General features: G+C 41.1%; 1 protein-coding gene across 4 annotated transcripts in view; it reads right to left on the bottom strand.

The window, feature by feature from the left end:
- Positions 1-17,726, bottom strand: part of SPART (spartin) — a 579,157-nt gene that overhangs the window by 473,964 nt on the left and 87,467 nt on the right. The gene's annotated exons all lie outside the window — the stretch shown is intronic.

Below are 17,726 nucleotides of genomic sequence, written 5' to 3'. Positions count from 1 at the left end.
TCTATGGCATTTTGGAAAATGATGTATTCTAGAAGCAGCAACTTGGTCCACTAAGCTTGATTCCTTCTCTAGGTCTAGATCAGACTTTGCTAGGACCATTCTTTTGGGGCTCCTGGACTCTTCTCTTTCCACCTCCCAACATTTGTAAGCTATGGTAATCTATCCATATAGCTCAGGCTACTGCAGCAGTGATCAACAAGGAACATACTACTGTAGTATAAGTAAACCTGTCATAACAGTAAACCTGTCACAACAGTAAATGTTGAAATGATCACTGCTGCAGTAGCCGCTCCCTCTTTCTACCCCTCAATGTGTTTTTGGCAGGGTTTGGACTTTTATTTTTTGTTCTTCCTAGAATTGTCCTTTTAGAGCTCAGCCTCTGTCTCTTTTTAGTCTGCTCAGCTCGAGGATGTGGAAGGTGTCCTGAAGCTTTGGAAGTTGGCCGGCTGTTATATCCTTGTACGATATAACCGATATAGCTTAGGCAACTGCAGCTGTGATAAACATGAAGAACATTTAAGATTTCAATATCACTCCGATTGCAAGTCCCAAAAAGTATAGTTTTATACACTTACCATAAATGTAGATGTTTGAGTGTATTCACTGTTGCAGTCATTACAATTGGGTTATCCTGCTGGCAGGCTACCCTCAGTCGGCCTGATTTCCAAAGACTAGGTCCGCCATCGGTTGCTGTCGCCTCTTCCCTGACGTCAGTGCGCCAGGGGTATAAAAGATGCAGCCGACGCCATTTTCTTCAGTTTTTCTTGCCCCAGATGTCAGGTGCCCCCAAAAGGGTAGGCTAAAAATATGTCAATAAAACATGCATGCCCCAAAGTATATTTTGCCTTCATCTACAAGCAAATACACCACATAGGTTGTATAGATTAGAGAAGTACAGAAAAGTTCCAGCAAAGATATGGGAGATGGTGGGTGGGTAACCTGGACTGCAACAGTGAATACATTCGAACATCTACATTTATGGTAAGTGTACAGAACTGTATTATGGTCTTAGTGTTTTACTGTTGCAGTCATTACAATTGAGTTGAATCCCAAAGCTATGGTTGGGAGGCTGGAGCTAAACAGCATTAGGAGCGGCTATGAGGCTCTGCAGAAAGTACAGTTTTGTACCTACCATAAATGTAGATGTCCGATAGGAATGCATCTGCAGTCCTTACAAATGGGTTGTCCTGTCGTCAGGCAGCCCTTCGGTCGGCCAGATTCCAAAGTCTGGGTCTGGCTTCGGCTGGTGTCGCACTTCACCCGACGTCATCGCTGCAGTTTTTCGGGTATAAAGGCATCAGCCGACGCCATTTTCCTCAGTGTTTCTTGCCCCAGATGCCAGGTGCCCTCTTGGATGGCTAAATTTGGATAAACGCCAATGTTTCCAAATAGTAGAGAGCAAACACATAAAATAAGCATGTATGTACATATATACAAACAAATACACCATAATAGATCCCCCCCCAAGCTAGCTGAAGATACCCTAGGAGTACCACAGAGGGGAAGGTGGGTAGGTAATCCTGACTGCAGATGCATTCCTATCGGACATCTACATTTATGGTAGGTACAAAACTGTACTATGTCCTTCAAGGATGCATCTGCAGTCCTTACAAATGGGTAGAATACCATAGCTAAACTAGGGGAGGAGGAAAAAAGGAGAGATTATGGTGTAGTTAGGATCCCTTGCAAAACAGCAGTGGCAAAACCTGCTCGGGATCTAGAGTATAAAGGTAAATTGTAATGCTTGGCAAATGTATGCACGGAGGTCCAAGTAGCAGCCTCTATAATGTCCTTGGTAGCCACTCCTCGAAGAAAGCTGTGGTAGTGGCTGTAGCCCTTGTGGAGTGAGGCCTGATGTTCTCTGGAGTTTTCTTTCCATGGTAGGAGTAACAAAATCTAATGCAATTTCCTATCCATTTGGAGATTGTCTGTTTTGAAATTGGTTTTCCTTCCTTTCCTGTTGCATATGCTACAAGAAGCTGGTCAGTTTTTCTATTGGACTTGGTCCTGTCCAGGTAGTAGCATAATTGTCTATGTACATCCAAGGTATGCAAGAGTCTTTCTCCCTGTTCTGTGGGTTGGGAAGAATGTAGGTAGGTGGATAGCCTGATTTAAAGACACTCTGGATACCACCTTAGGCATAAATGTAGGATTTGTTCTCATGGACACTCTATCTTGATGGAAGATCAGGAAGGGTTGCACTGCCATTAATGCCTGTAGTTCAGAGACCCTTCTTGCTGAAGTTATTGCCAGCAGGAAAGCAGTCTTCCAGGATAAGTATTGTAATTCTGCTGTTGCTGCTGGTTCGAAAGGGGAAGTGTCAATTTTTCTAGCACAAAGTTCAAGTCCCATGCTGGCAATGGTGGTTTCCTGGGAGGTTTTACATTTTTAATTCCTCTCAGAAACTGTCTCAGCAGAGGATGAGAAGACAGGAGGATCCAAGCTGTATTCTGCTGAAATAGCTGATGCATGTATCTTGATGGAAGAATAGGACAGGCCTGTATTGAAGAGCTCTGCCAAGTACTCCAGGATGTTGGCTATGTTTACCAGTGCCACATCTTCTCCCTTTGCAGTACTCCAAATGAGATATCTTTTCCATTTTGCTGCATAATTCTTTCTTGTTGAAGGTCTACGAGCCTCCAGGATTATGTCTTTAACCCTTTGAGATAAATTTGGGTTAATTGCTCTTATGTAATGTTCCAGGCAGTTAGCTGCAGAGTTTTCAGGTTTGGATGCAGGATGTTGTAGTTGTTCTGTGTTAACAGTAATGGGATCAGGGTAGTGTCCATATTTGTTCCCGAGACATGCTCCTCAGCAATGGGTACCAATGTTGTCTTGGCCAGTCTGGAGCTATCAGAATGATCCTTGGACGATCCTCTTTGATCTTCAAAAGCACCTTGTGCATCAAAGGAAGTGGTGAATGCTGTCAGGTTTTTCCAACTGAAAGATAGGGAGTCCACCTTCCAAGCAAGTGGGTGGTACGTCCTTGTGCAGAATTTCTTTAGCTGGTGATTGAGTGGGGATGCAAATAAGTCTATTTGTGGTAATCCCCATTCTCTTGTGATGGCTTTGAAGATGTCCGGATGCAGCATCCATTCGTGGGCATCTGTGGTAGTTCTGCTTAATATGTCTGCTAGAATGTTTTCTTTTCCCGGTACAAAAATTGCTTGTAACTGAATGTTGTAGCTCAGAGCCACATCCCATAGGTCCAGTGCCAGCCGGCATAGAGGATATGAATGTGTGCCTCCCTGTTTGTTGATGTACCACATAACTGTGGTGTTGTCTGTCCTTATCATCAACTGACCTTCTTGGAGAAATGGTCTGAATGACTGGATTGCCAATTTTACTGCCAGCATTTCCTTTAGATTTATGTGCAGGCGCAGCTGGTCTTGAGTCCATAAGCCTTGTATGCACTTGCCCAGCATGTGTGCCCCAACCGAGGTCTGAGGCATCTGTCGTGATGGTTTGGCTTGGTTGACTGTTGCAGAAGGGCAATCCTGTGTTTGATTGACAGGCCTGAGCCCACCATAGGAACTCTTGCTTCAGGCATGGGATTATTGGAATTTTGGTTTCTAGGCTGTGCTTGTGTTGGGACCACAAATTCTTTAGGTACCACTGTAGCTTTCTCATATGCAGTCTGGCATGAGGGACCAGAATTATGCAGGATGCCATGAAGCCTAGGGCTTGTAGTACTTTTCTTGCAGTTAGATGGTTCTGCTTTGTTAATGCCAAGAAGTAGAGAGGTAGTTGCTCTTTCTTTTCTGCAGTTAGGAATGCCATTTGTTTTGATGTGTCCAGCTCTGCACCCAGAAAGGTTATTCTTTGGGATGGAATCAGCCTTGACTTTTTTATATTGACTATATATCCCAGGGCTTGCAGCAGGTAAATGACTCTTTGTAAGTCTTATGTTAGCTTGCTTTTGTTGTCCGCTTGTATCAGGCAGTCGTCCAGGTAGGGATAAATTTGGATCCCCTGAAGTCTGCAATGAGCAATTACTGATGCCAGGCATTTCGTGAACACTCTGGGCAGTAGATAAGCCAAAGGGCAATGCTGAGAATTGATAATGCTCTGATCCTGCAAGAAATCTGAGGTATCTTCTGCAAATTGGTCATATGGGGACGTGCAGGTATGCCTCCTTGAGATCTAGAGTTACCAGCCAAGACTCCTTGCCCAGCATGGGAAGAAGCTGCTGTAGGGTCAGCATTTTGAATTTTGGAACAACGAGGAATGTGTTTAAAGTGGACAGGTCGAGAATAGGCCTCCATTTGCTCTCTTTTCTTGGTACCAGGAAGAGTCTGGAGTAAAATCCCTTTCCTTGTTCCATAGATGGTACCTTTTCCACAGCTCTCATTCTTAATAGTTGAGATATTTGCTTTAAAGCTTCTGCCCTTTGAGTAGGTGGTAGGTTTGGCATTCCTCTCTTTCCTGGTAGAGTATGGAAATGGAACCTGTAACCTTGGTCTATAGTTTGCAAAATCCATTTTTCCCTTGTGATGCAATGCCAGTTCTTTGAAAATAAGGTTAGCTTTCACTAAGGGTGCTTCCAGTTGTTCCCTGGTAGGCGGTGCCACAGCCAAGTCACTGTGATTGTGTTGTTGTAGTGGTGGTGGCTGCGTCCGTGCCTCGCTGGTTGTTACCTTGCCACTGGCGTCCCCTGTAGGCAACCCTGGATTGGTTTCTGCCTCTTGAACGCCTATTCCTGCCTCTCTGTGTCTTAGAGGAGTCCGGAAAGGACCAATTCTTGGAGGGCCAGTTCCTGCTAAACCTTGGAGGTTGAACCTGTAAGAAATCTTTCACTGTTTGTACAGATTTCGCCTTCTCTTCCATCTTTTTTAGTACCTGCTGTGCATGGGGAACCAAATAAATTGACCTTGTCCATGGGTGCATCCAAAAGCTTTGATTTGACATGGTCTGGTAATGCCTGCTCTTTCAACCATGCATGTCTCCTGATAACTGTGCCAGTCATGGCTGATCTAAAGGAAGCCTCCAGTGCATCATAGCCACATTTTAAAGAATGGTTACTAACCTGCTGTATGTTATGTACCATTTCCTGAACATATTTTTTATCTAAAGATTCTTCAGAGGACAGCTTTTAGTTAACTGGTCAAGCATAAACTCTTGATATTGAATCATATGAAATTGGCAGTTCAAAGCCCTAGCTGACAAGGTAGCAGAGGTGTAAACTTTTTTACCCCATCTCTCTAAGGACCTGGATTCCCTTTCAGAGGGAGGGTTTTAGTAGATGTAGTTGCTACAGCTTTAGGGCCCTGGGAGATAGTCTCTGGATCTGCAAAGGAGCCTTGTATAAATGGTGATGAGTGTCCGGGACCCTGTAGAACCTATCGGGCTTAGCAGGGGCCGGAGGTAATGAATCAGGAGCAGTGCAAGCATCATTAAATGCATCATCTACAACAGAAAGAACTGGAGGTATAGCTAAAGGCCTATGTTGTGGCAAATGTAGAAAGGTTCTAAGCCTTTTTCTGGAGTCTGAGAAATCTTGGCCCTGCCACTGAAATTGTTCCCTCATAGCATGCAAGGTTTCCCCAAAGGAAAATTCCTCAGGTGGAGAGGCTGAAGGAATGGACTCTTCAGCATCAGAGTCTTCGTAAGGGGAATAAGGAGCCTCAGGAGGGTCTGTATGTTCTGAGTCATCAGAGGAATCATCTGTGGATACTGGCTCAGGGGCTCTGCTCTAGGCCTCTTTCTGGAGGTGGGTGAGAGGTCCTGTCTGGATGAGGCTGGGATCCACAATTAAAGAAATGAGATCCTCAGCCAAAGAAAGCATATGGGAACTGGTGCTGGGCCTGTGAGAGGGGTTTGGCAGGCACCGTTTTAGAAGCTTTGGCTGCTTTAGCCCTGGCAAAGGCCTTAATAGACATGGCTGCAGGAGGCCTAGCAGCTCCACGTGCAGGGGTTGAAATATCCAAGGGAATAGTGTCTGATAATTTCTGAGAAACCGCAACAGAAGGTTGGATTTCAGAAGCCGATTCTACCAGGTTAGAGGAGGCCTCGGTAGAAGGCATGGTTTCGCTGAAGAAAGAACCGCTTGCTCGGTTTCGGCGAAACCAAGACACGTGGTTTGTTTAACCGCGGTTTCGAAAAACCACGGACCGTGAGTGTCGGTCCTTTTCTTTTTGGTAATTTGCGTTGTCGGAGGATCCGGCGGCATAATATAGGCAAAATCAGAGCCGAAAAACTGCTCAGCAAACTCCGACCGACGCCTAAGCGTCCGTCGGTTAAAGCACAGGCTAGACAAGCTGCTACGTCGTGGTCTGGGCCTAAACAATGCATGCAGTAGGAGTGGAAATCTTTATGAGGTATTTGTTTCCCACAAGATAAACAGTTATTCACTTTCTCTGACATCGGCTGAGGCAAGAAAGAGTCCCCAACGGGGTACTTAGCTTTTTAGAAGTCTTCGAAGTAGTATTCGGTAGTAGTAATCTCTGGATCTGACCGACCGGCACTTGTGAACAGCTTCTGCTTCGGGTGCCACGCGGCAAGAAAAACTGGGGAAAATGGCATCGGCTGATGCCTTTATACCCGAAAAACTGCAGCGATGACGTCGGGTGAAGTGCGACACCAGCCGAAGCCAGACCCAGACTTTGGAATCCGGCCGACCGAAGGGCTGCCTGACGACAGGACAACCCATTTGTAAGGACTGCAGATGCATCCTTGAAGGACATCTGCAGTGGCAAAGCCTGCCCTGGATTTAGAGTAGAGTTGTAAATGATAGTGCTTTGTAAAGGTGTGCACTAAACTCCAGGTAGCAGCTTCTAAAATGTCTTTGGTTGGTACTCCCCTGAGGAAGGCTGCTGAAGTGGCTGCTGCTCTGGTTGAATGTGGCCTAATGCCCTTAGACAATGGCTTGCCATGTTGTGAATAGCAGAAATTAATGCAGTGGCCTATCCACTTTAAAATAGTCTGCTTTGAAATCGCCTTTCCTTGTGATCCTGCAGCAAATGCCACTAGTAATTGCTCTGTCTTTCTGAAAGCTTTGGTTCTGGTCAAGAAGAAGCGTAACTGTCTGTGTATGTCCAAAGAATGCAGAAGTCTCTCCCCCTTATTCTGTGGGTTTGGATAAAAGGTAGGCAGAGGAATAAGTTTGGTTAAGGGCCACACTGGACACTACCTTAGGCATAAATGTTGGGTTTGTCCTCAGAGCAACCCTGTCTGGATAAAAAAATGATAAAGGGTTCCACAGCCATGAGTGCCTGTAGCTCTGAGACTAGTCTTGCAGAGGTTATTGCTAAGAGCAGAGCTGTTTTCCAAGATAAAAACTTTAGCGGCCAGCTCAAAAGGAGGCAGTATATCAGCTGTAGCGGCTGGCTCAAAAGGAGGCAGGGTGAGCTTTTCCAAGACATAACTGAGGTCCCATGCAGATATTGGTGATCTCCTTGGAGGCCTTAAGATTTTGGCTCCTCTGAGGTACTGCCTTAGTAAAGGATGAGAAAAGATTGGTGGCTCTGTATTGTAATGAGCCGAAATGGCAGAGGCATGAATTTTAATTGATGAAAAGGATAGGCCTTTGTCCAGCATCTCAGTTAAGTATTGCAAAATCTGAGGAATATTTGGTACAGCTGTGTCAATTCCTTGTGCCTGGTTCCAAGCACAGAATCTCTTCCATTTTTCAGCATAATATTTTCTGGTACTAGGCCTTCTGGCCTCCAAAATGACATCCATCACCGCTTTAGTGAGAGGTGTGTTTTGTATGACTACATTATCCGCCATGCTGCCAGATTTAAGGTCTTGAGTTGGCTGTGCAGGATCTGATTGTTTTGTTGGGACAGTAGATGAGGTATTTGAGGTAAGGTCCAGGCTGGGCATTGAGACAAGTTCCTTAGGATTGGATACCAGTACTGGCGGGGCCAGTCTGGGGCAATCAGTATCAGTTTTGGCTTCTCTTGTCTGACCTTTAGGAGTACCTTGGGGAGGAGAGGCAGTGGAGGAAAGGCATATATTGCTAGGTTTTTCCAGTAGAAAGATAGGCATCCACTTTCCATGCTTGTCTGTGATCAGTCCTTGTGCAAAATCTTGGCAGCTGTGAGGAGAGACAAATAGATCTATGTCCGGGCATCCCCATTTCCTTGTTATCATGCTGAAGACTTGTGGAGATCCATGAGGTTTCTGATTAGTTTGTCTGCCAGAGTATTTATCTTTCCTGGCAGGAATTGTGCCTGCAGATGTACTTGGTAAGTCAATGCTGTGTCCCACAAAGTCATGGCTAGTCTGCAAAGGGGGTAAGAATGAGTGCCTCCATGCTTGTTTATATACCACATGACCATGGTATTGTCTGTCTTTATTAGTAGTTGTCCTGGATGAAGTAGGTCCTTGAAGGCTGTCAGGGTATTCTGAACAGCCAGCATCTCTTTTCTGATTGATATGTAGATGCATTTGGTTTGCGGACCATGTGCCTTGAATACATCTTCCTGCCATGTGGGTCCCCCAGGCATAATCTGATGCATCCGTTGTTAATGTCTGTCTGGCTGGGGGTGAAGTGAATGGCTGTCCCTTATTCTGGTGACAGGCCTCCGCCCACCATCAAAACTCCTGTTGCAGGCAGGGAATGAGGGTAATTATTGTTTCCAGGCTGTGGCAATGTTGAATCCAAACACTTTTTAGGTACCATTGAAGTTTCCTCATATGCAGTCTTGCATATGGAATTAGTAGAATGCAGGATGCCATGAAGCCCAAAGCCTATAGAATTTTTCTTGCAGATAACTGGGCCTTTGTTGCCAACAGTTTGAAATAGGTAGTCAGTTGCCTTTGTTTGTCTGGCGTGAGATAAGCCATCTGGGCAGTTGTATTTAAGCTTGCACCCAGGAATAGTATCTCTTGAGAGGGTACTAGTTTTGATTTCTTTTCGTTGACTGTGTACCCTAAGCATGTTGGTAATCTCTTTACAAACGCCAGATGCTGTAGTAGCATGTCTTTGTTCTCTGCTTGAATGACGCAGTCGTCCAAGTAAGGAAATATTTGTATTCCTCTTTGTCTGCAGAATGCAATTACTGGTGCCAGGCACTTTGTGAAGACCCTGGGTGCAGTAGATAAGCCAAAGGGCAGTGCAGAGTATTGGTAATGCATTGAGCCAGCCTTGAATCTAAGGTATCTTCTGCATGTTTGTCTGATTGGGACATGCAGGTATGCCTCTTTTAGGTCTAAAGTCAGAAGCCAAGCCTTCTTGCCCAGCATGGGCAGAAGCTGCTGTAGAGTCAACATTTTGAATTTTGGTATATCCAGGTATGTGTTTAGAATAGATAGGTCCAGTATTGGTCTCCAGGCTTTGTTCTTTCTGGGTACCAAGAACAGTCTTGAGTAAAATCCTTATCCCTGCTCGTGCTGTGGTACTTGTTGAATGGCCCTCGTGTCCCAAAGGGATGAGACTTGTTTTTGTGCCTCTGCCCATTGATTTTTTGGCAGGTTTGGCCAATCGTTTGCTTTTGGCAGGGTATGAAAGTGAAACTTGTAGCCTCGTGACACTACGTATAAGACCCATTTGTCCTGGGTTATTATGTGCCAATTTTGAGAAAAAAGTGCTAGTTTTCCCCCTAAAGGTGCTGCCAGAAGATAAGTGCTTGGTGTAGGCAGGGGGAAGTCATTGGGACTGTTTCCTGTATGGCTGTGATTTGTCTTCTCCACTTTTGGAGGTAGAAGCACCCCATTGTTTAGACCTGTACGAACCTTGGGGCTGGGATCTGCCTCTAGGGCATCTGTATCTGCCCCTTTGTGGCCTGTCTGACATGGGAAAGGACCAATTCTTTGTAGGCCAGTGTCTGCTAACTCTTGTAGGCTGTACCTGTAAGAAATCCTTGACTGTTTGCATAGATTTAGCTTTGTCCTCCATTTTCTTTAACACCACTTCTGCTTTAACACCAAACAAGGTATCATGTTGTAATGGAGCATCTAATAATTTTGCTTTAACATGATCAGGTAGATTTTGTTCCTTTAACCAAGCATGCCTCCTATTGACAGAACCCGTAACAGCGGCCCTGCAGGAGGCCTCCAGAGAATCAAAACCACATTGCAAAGTATGCTTTCCAATTTGTTCAGCTGCATGCAATAAATCCTGCATTTCTTTGTTTTCTGCACATTCAGAATTTATCAACATTTTCTGTTTAAGCAGTGACATAATATATTGCTGATATTTGAGCATATCAAACTGACAATTTAAAGCCCTTATAGCCAAGGTAGCAGAAGTGTAAATCTTTTTTCCCCATCTGTCGAGAGCCCTAGAATCCCTGTTAGAGGGGGTAGGGTTTTTTGCAGTGGAAGCCTTGACCCTTTTGGGACCCTGAGAGAGAGTTTCTGGGTCAGCAGCAGGGTTTTTGAAAAGGAATTTATGAGAGTCAGGAACCCTGTAGTATCTGTCCGGCTTAACAGGAGCTGGAGGTAAGGAGTCAGGGTTCAGACTGGACTCCGAAAATACATCATCTACAATGTCTAACACAGGTGGAATAGCTAGGGGCCTGTGTTGTGGTAGTAAAAGGAAGTCTCTGAGCCTTTTCTTAGATTCTGAATAATCTTGGCTCTCCCAGTGGAAATGCTCCCTCATGGTATACAAAGTTTCCCCCAAAAGAGTAATCCTCAGGAGGAGAGGCTGAATGGATAGATTCTTCAGCATCAGAATCCTCATAGGGAGGAAGAGAGTATTCCTGATCAGAAGAGGAATCAGATGAAATGAAAACCTGATCTGAAGATTCATATTCTGTCTCTTGCCTAGGCCTCTTATCAGGAGGGGGATGGGAACCCCTGATCGAAGTAATTAAGTCTTCGGACATTTTGAGCATCTGTTTTTTGGACATGGAGGCCTGTCCATGAGGCTGTTGTACTTGTTTCTTTGTCTTTAAAGGTGCTTTAGTCTTTGCCTTTGAAGCTGAAGTCGTTTTAACATATAACTGAGTAGGTCTGAAAACACCCTCAGAAGCCAATGCCTGCTCAGTGGCTCCGAACCCATCTGATGGAATAGTCTCCGAAGGTCCAATACCTTGAGTTTCCAGCGGCCTGGCAACTCCACGTGGGAGTCGGTAGCGGCCTGCGGCTCTAAAGTAGTAGTCATCAGGGGCTGCGAAGGCGCCTCACTGAGAACCGGCGAGCTGGCGACTGGCTTAGAAGAAGCGTCGTAGTCGGTTTTGGACCTCGGATGCCTGTCCTTTTCTTTGCGTTTCTTGTGAATTCCGGTAGTCAGATGGCTATCCGACGACATCGTATAATTAAATCTTCTGCCAAAATAGTGAAATGCAAAATCATACAGATGCTTAAATCTAGCACAAAACCGACAACTAGCAACGTCATGGTCAGGGCCTAGGCAAGGAATACAGTAAGAATGAAAGTCCTTAAGAGGTATTTGCTTCCCACAAGAAATACAATTATTAACTTTTTCTGACATCGGTCTGGAGCAAGAAAAAAGTTTCCCCAATGGGGTACTTAGCTTTTAATGAAGACTTCGGATCTGAAAGTCGAACACGAAAATCTCAGGAGTCGGACGACCGGCACTTGCGAACTGCTTTTGCTTCGGGCACAGCGTGGCAAGAAAGACTGAAGAAAATGGCATCGGCTGCATCTTTTATACCGCTGGCGCACTGACGTCAGGGCAAAAAAGTCTCCTTGGATCGCTAACTCGGTAGCAAAACGTGACCAAATAACCAACGATTTTACAATATAAAAACACAGGTTTATTAATTAATACTTGTAAGCGCTTTCGAAGGGGTCCCTGCCCCAACTTCTTCAGACAAGTAATTGTTCAAAAACCACATCTTATATACTGGCCAGATAATTAATTAAAAAATCAATTAGCCTAGCCAATTGCATTCTTAAAGGAAATCCAACTACATAAATACAAGCTAAAAATATAAGATACCATTGTTTAGTTATATACATCAAAAAGTGAGTAGTGAACGATCTTTATCCCAACAATTAATACTGTCATAGAGATTTTTATATTTATGTTTTTTAAAAATTCACAAAAGCTTATTGATTACTCATACCAATTACTAGATTATTAATTCAACATAACAAAACTTAAAATAATATGAACTGTAGTACCTAACAGCCTATATGAACTTTTTGACCCGAACTTCATTAATTGTGTAAATATAGAAATATTGTTACACCAAATTCATTATGACCGAATCATTAAGCTACCAAATACGTAAAAAATAAAAGATACATATATATCTCTATGCAAACATTAAGAGCCATTTATTATGTCACAAATTACAACATACTACTATTGCTCAAAGCAAAATATTAACTGTATATATAAATAAATATACATATATATATATATATATATATATATATATATATATATATATATATATATATATACATATATATATACACACACACACACACACAAACACACACACACACACACACACACACACACACACACACATTCTTTAAATTATCCGTTTAAAGCTTTAAGCTTCGAGACGCTTTTAATCGATCCATATTCATTTAAGCCCGGTGGTATATATGCTGCAGTTCTAATCTGCCACAGCAACTCACTCTCTTCTAGCTTTAATTGCCATGGCCCCCCCTCAGGTCACATTTAATCTGCTGTATTACAGTGAATAAAAACTTATGGCCAGGATTTTCGTTAATATGCCTAGCTAAAGCGTTTAGGCTGTCACCTCTGTTTATGCAATATAGGTGCTCATAAATTCTTTGCCTACGTTTTCTCTTTGTTTTTCCAATGCAATATGAAGCACTGACGTCAGGGAAGAGGCGACAGCAACCAACGCCGGACCTAGACTTTGGAATTCAGGCCGACTGAGGGTAGCCTGCCAGCAGGATAACCCAATTGTAATGACTGCAACAGTGAAACACGAAGAACATCACAACTTTCATTACAACCAAGAACAGTACAGTAAGTTTCCAGAACAAAAAGCTATGGACAAAAGGGATGCAGACCTCTGAAGTTTCTAAAATGAATAGAAAATGATTAGGCCTACAACAAATGCCCAAGGAGCTCTAGGTACTATTACAATTCAGACTAGTAGTCATAAATATTGGAGAATGAACAGCTCCATAAAGCATGAAAAGAAAATAAGACACTTTCCACTTTTTTTAATCCTCTGGTCAGTAAATAAGTTTGCTAAGAAAGCATTCATCTCGCCTGGCACCCACGAGAATATGATAAAAATGAAAACTGCAAACACTACTAAGTAACTAATGACAAAAGCTAATCTTTCACAAAGGAATGATAAATAAATCAGGACTTGCACCTGGGAGCAAATAAATATATATGCTTTTTCTAAACCCTAACCTGAATGACTGAAAAGATCTCTAGAAAAGACCATTAAAGATTGACTGACAAGTTTTTCCTCCTGCATGGAACGCAGGTTAGAAGCATCAGGAGTGTGACTGCCACCAATAACGTGAAGTCTGGTTAATATACCACCAATAATGTGATTTCCCCCACTAAAAACCTGGATCAGTAATTAAAGAGCCTCAATCCTCACCACTAACTCCAGTGTGGGAGTGTCACGGAAAACATGAGATCACAGAGCACAAAAGAGTAAAATTCCACAATTTCCCTTAAGAGCACAACAGGAACATGCTCTAGTTCCTGGGACTGGACTAAATAACTCTGTCCACCCCTATACACTTCAGAGCAGTGTGTTCCAGTTTAAGACCTCTGACTCACTCACACTCAAAATAAATTCAAATCTCATAGAAACACTTATAGGAAGCTTGATACAGATTTTCAGCCGTGCCCCCTCTGCAATACAAATGGTAAAAGCTGCCACCAGAGTCAGACAGGTCTACATGCCTTTCAAAGGATGATCAATTATTAAAAAATTAAATATCAAAATAAATAATAGCTATGACCAGAAGCAGCCAGGCATTCGAGATGACCTGGAGAGTATCAAACAGGTGTAAGCACTCTCTAAACTCTAAAAAATACTCTCATTGTCCAACCACAATGTAAAATAATGAAAAACATTTAATAAGTAAAATGATTATTAAAAAAGCACAACAGCATATATCAGCCAAAGAACTTTAAGTAGCAGCCTAAAACAAAAAAAAACAAACTTAAATGTTCACCACAACTGGTCATACAGATCATACAAAGCTTTCAAGTAAAACTCTTTCTCAATGTATAAAATCATCAGCAAAACATGTCATTTTTAAAAAAAACAATTCAACCAATCCACTCACATAATCAATTAACTTAATTAACTGAATTAAAGTGCCATTTCTCATAGATACATAACCACTGAATATATGCAATAAATACATAGAAAATAATACATAGTTAATATATTCTAGGTATGTGTATATATTTTATAAGAAAACTTAAACCAATTCATGTCTTTCTCCTAAAACAGGTTTAATACTAGTAGCAGAATTAAGTCACGGGTGATGGTCTGTTCGAAAAAAAATTAATCCACTTGTACTCCAATAATTCCATTCTATTCACTAAGTCACCACCTTTAGGATTCTGATAAATTACTTGTAAAATTCTAAACTTAAATTTGTGTGTTAAATCATTACTATGCACATGTTTGGTTAGGGCATTCGTTAGAGCATTCCTTGTACATCTGATAAGTGTGAACTGATTCTATCTTTTCATTTTTGATTGATCTTTCCTATATAGAAACAGTTACACTGGGTACAGTTAGCAAAATACACCACATTTATTGTATTACATGTGCCCCCAACCCCAAATGCAAACAATTTCCCATTTAAAGGGTGTATAAAAAGGTTGTCCATATTAATATCACTACAGTGTGTACAGTTCAAGCAAGGCACTGTCCCCTAATCGTCCCATAGATGTCTTAATGGCTTTCCTTATTTTAACATCTTAATAATATAGCAATTGTTTAAGATTATTTTCTCTCTTATATGTAAAGCTTGGCCTATTTCCTATCAATTCATCAATTTCCTGGTTAGATGGCAAAATAGTTCAATTCTTCTTGATAATTTTCTGCATAGTATCTGAATGCCTATTACATTTCATTATATAGTTAATTCTACTATTATAGTTTGATTTTATAGTAGAACTACTAGACTCCTCATGTGACCTTAATAAACCAGGAAATTAATGAATATTTTGCTAACTGTACCCAATGTAACTGTTTCTATATAGGAAAGACCAATCAAAAATTAAAAGATCAGTTCACACTTATCAGATATACGAAGGAATGTTCTAACGAATGCCCTAGCCAAACATGTGAATAGTAATGATTTAACACACAAATGTAAGTTTAGAATTTTACAAGTAATTTATCAGAATCCTAAAGGTGGTGACTTAGTGAATAGAACTGAATTAATGGAGTATAAGTGGATTAATTTTTTTCGAGCAGACCGTCACCCAGGACTTAATTCTGCTACTAGTATTAAACCTGTTTTAAGAGAAAGACATGAATTGGTTTAAGTTTTCTTAGTTAATATATTTTAGGTATGTGTATATATTTTATATGTATTAGTTTCTATGTATTTATTGCATATATTCAATGGTTATGTATCTAAGAGATAGGGCACTTTAATTAAGTTAAGTTAAATTGATTATGTGAGCGGATTGGTTGAATTGTTTTTTAAAAATGGCATGTTTTGCTGATGATTTTATACATTGAGAAAGAGTTTTACTCGAAAGCTTTGTACGATCTGTATGAACATTAAACGTTGCGGTGAACATTTCAATTTTGTTTTTTTTGTTTTAAAATTATTATTAAAAATGTAAATCCGTAACTTTCAATAAACACCTGAATTCAATCACCAGAAATGTAAAATTAAACTGTAGGTTAGAAGTTCATCATTTTGGAAAAAAAAATCTAAATAACTAAACTTTCCTAATCTAACTAGAGAATACTGTCCCTGATCTACTCTAAAACATAACAGCAAAGCAAAGGCAGGCTTACAGTTTTTGGCGAGTCGTTTTTCTTGGGTATTGCACAGCACTGTAGCTGACTAACTCAATTAACTGCCCACAATTGCCTTCAGCAGTCCTTTTACATACAGTCCAGGTTAGCAGTCTCAACTGTCTTCTTTTAAAAATAAAAATCAGCTACTTAAAAAGTTATTTTTCCTGTCAATCATTTGTTCAAATAATCACCTAGCAACCAGGAACTATCTAAATACATTACCTATTGATCTGCCGATTCTCCACAGGCACTATATACTTTAGAATCTCCCTCACAAATATATGCAATTAGAAATGTACCAAAACAGTGACAGATTATTTAAACATTTTGTTTAAAAAGGGAAATACTTGACATTTTAAAAACTTATTTATACTTTCAAAATTATGCATGCTGGCATACAATACAAGTTATTATACCATGACCCCCCCCAAAACGTGCACGCTGATCGGCCAGCGTGCACATTGTAAATCGAGTTATACTAATGGAAAAAGGTCCGGTCGCCCGGACTTTTTTCCATTAGTATAACTCTACTTTTAAACTGTCTCGCTATGTTAAATGGGTTTAACATGGCGAGACAGTTTTAAAATAAGCAATGGACATCTCCGTTGCTTATTTTAAATGTCTCGCTATGTTAAACCCATTTAACATAATAAAAAAAAGCAACGGAGATCTTGCTTTCTCCGTTGCTTTTGCTACAACTCTGATGTACTGCGCGGGCGTGCGGTACATCAGAACCGCGGATGCCAGACATCTGCGGAAGGGCAGTAAACAGGCATTATACTATGCCATTATTTAAGAAAAGTAATAGTTTCTTTTCTTAAATAATGTCATGGTATAATAGCAATAACCCACTTCTGGGTGTGGGTAATGCTGAATTTACCAGTTGGCTTTGTTTTGGTCCCTCGGGCTTCACCCTCGGGACCAAACCATGCCAACCGTGGGTAAATCCAGCATTACCCACACCCAGGCGTGGGTTATTGCTATAATCTGAGACTAGACAGTGTTTTAATTTTCTTCACAAGAAGGATTAAGAATGACATAAAAAAAATCATACAGAAAAGTTAAAAGTAAAAAGTCAAAATGTTCACGGTATATTTGCAACTTCAGTAGTTATTTCAGTATATTCAACTCAATTTTCAGCATGATTGCATGTTCATACCATCCTGTACATATATATATATATATATATATATATATATATATATAGCTTAAAATATGCTTTGTCTAGGAATTTGTAATAGTGGGAATGTTCTATATTTTCATACCTTGTTAATAAATGACCTAGTCACATTCAGTACATATCACATACTCATTAAATTAACATTAAACAAAACTGAAAACATCCAAAATTAAGAAAAAAAATGTGTATGAGATCATGAAATAGGACTTAGTTCCTTCAAGTTAAATGTAAAGTGAACTTTTCAAATAACTTCCAAAATACAAAACTAAAAGCAACCCAAGTTATTAAGAAATGCATAGGAACTTTTTAAGTACGGTGCTATCTTCCATAAAGTTAAATATGAAGTGAACTTTTAAAATACCCCAAAGCATTTTTTCTGAAGTTACTACAAACTCAATATCTCAACAGGAGATTCATACTGTTGATTTGCCCAAAATCACAAAACTACTACTGAAAAGTTGTGACCCTAATTTTATAACTTACTGAAAAAAATGTAGCTCAACTGTCTTATGCAAACCAAACATGCAATCTGAGTTGCTGCATATCTTTACAGGGCTGCTTCTAATTAACACAGGCAGCACATGGTCAACCAAGATAAATGACCCCCACATGAAACTCTAAGCTCTCCAGCATAAATGTAGTAAAAAGCAACAGCACCATGTCCACGCAAAGGCCTG

The sequence above is a fragment of the Protopterus annectens genome, chromosome 5.part1 (assembly GCF_019279795.1).
Source record: "Protopterus annectens isolate FY-2018-M chromosome 5.part1, PAN1.0, whole genome shotgun sequence".
Classification (NCBI taxonomy): Eukaryota; Metazoa; Chordata; order Ceratodontiformes; family Protopteridae; genus Protopterus; species Protopterus annectens.
This window is presented reverse-complemented; position numbering and strand designations above follow the sequence as displayed.